This window comes from Vombatus ursinus, unplaced genomic scaffold, assembly GCF_900497805.2.
Source record: "Vombatus ursinus unplaced genomic scaffold, bare-nosed wombat genome assembly UNPS02002704.1, whole genome shotgun sequence".
Classification (NCBI taxonomy): Eukaryota; Metazoa; Chordata; class Mammalia; order Diprotodontia; family Vombatidae; genus Vombatus; species Vombatus ursinus.
The window spans coordinates 5,193-6,811 of NW_020942482.1; the positions used below are offsets into that span (position 1 = coordinate 5,193).

General features: G+C 56.8%; 1 pseudogene; it reads right to left on the minus strand.

The window, feature by feature from the left end:
• Positions 1-266: 266 nt before the first annotated feature.
• On the minus strand, positions 267-1,587 carry LOC114048924 (annotated as a pseudogene).
• Positions 1,588-1,619: the final 32 nt, after the last annotated feature.

The following is a 1,619-nucleotide window of genomic DNA, read 5'->3' on the forward strand; positions in this document are numbered from 1 at the left end:
AAGAATCTAAGCATCTTAAAGGAGACAAGGTGGACCTTATATACAGAAAGACTGTGGGAGGGACCTAGGAGTGGCTAGTAAGCTGGGGTGAACAGAACTCCGAGGCCATGGATCTCATGGCCAAGGGAGAATGGAGCCTAGCTAGGATTAAGGGTCGGAAATGGCCCGGGGCCATACATCAGGAGGTAAGACAAAGGAAGGCCAGGCTAGGTTAACAGAATTGGGAGATTGGGTATAACCACAATGAAAGGCCAGTTGATGGGATTATAGCCTCAGGCTAATGCCTGAGATTTGGCCTTGTGGGAAAATCCAGGGTTCTTCCTTTCTGGGGCCCAGATCCCAACTCCATCCATCAGAAATGTCCATCAGTTTTTTGCCAGAGAACCACGCTCCGGACTCTCCTGTATCAGTACCTTGGGATTGGCCCTAGGCATGCGATGAAAATGGTCCTTGGTACCAGGATGACATGAAGGTTGCAAATAATAGGCACTCCCACCCTGGGGTCAGAGAGTCCTTGGTTCTTGTCTCAGGCAGGATGCTGCTGGGGCTGGAGGGAGATGTGGTGCTACTCCATCCCAGGGATGGGGTGGGGGGCATCTAGGCCTTTGAGCTCTCCTGGGCATCTGTCTCGGTTTCAGATGAATTGCTATCAGGGGGCACTTCAGCACTGTCTTGCTGATGTTTCTCCTGCACCTTCAGACGAATTGCCCCCAGGCGAATCAGAAGAGACTCGTAGTCAAAGTAGCCTCGGTTCTCCCCTAAAGGATTCTGCATCGCCTTGTCTTGGAGGTGTAGTCGATCTTTGCACACCACCTCATAGACGTCATAATACTCCAAAAAGGACTTCTCCATCACACCCCTTAGGGACTCAGGGCAAGGACACTTTCCCTCCAGCATGTCACAGACTGCCACTCTGATGGTCTCATGCCGGATAAGCTCATTGTAGTTTTTGCTGTCTCCTGGGTGTCTCTCCTGCTCAAAGCCAGGCTCATTGTAGTAGGGGTTTTCATTCATGAGTGACTGGATGGAGACAAGCACGGAGGAGATGCTCTGGGCTGGGCTCCAGGCAGGGCCAGGCCAAGTACCCAGAATACTCAGGCAGACTTTCCCACTGCGGTACAAGTTGGGGTTAAACCTCACCGTGTTGTTGCCCGTGGTCATCAGCTTGACCCTGGGGGCGCGGATAGGATAATCCGGAGGGCAGCGAAACAGGAACAAGAAGAAACCCCCTTCATAAGGAGTGTCAAATGGGCCCGTGATCAATGCATGAATCTTCGTCATGTCCAGGGGGTCAGGCACCACAAACATTCCGGGTGGCGGCTCCTTGTAAATGGACATGATGTCCCGCTTGATCCGCAGCAGGCACTGTGGCGTGGCGCGCTCGTTGTCCCAATCCGAGCTCAGCGTCGGGTCCCAAAAGACCGAGGGGCTGGGCAGGTCGGCCTCCAGGGACTGGGCAGGGGCCGAGGACGTGGGCCCGGGCAGCGGGGCCAGGCCTCCCCCCGGCCCGCCGCTGCTGCCCGCCGCCCCCGCCGCCCCCGCCTTGGGTAGGAAGGGCGACCCGAAGCTGCTGCTGCTGCCGCCGCCGCTGCCGCCGCCGCCGCCGCCGCCGCCGCCGC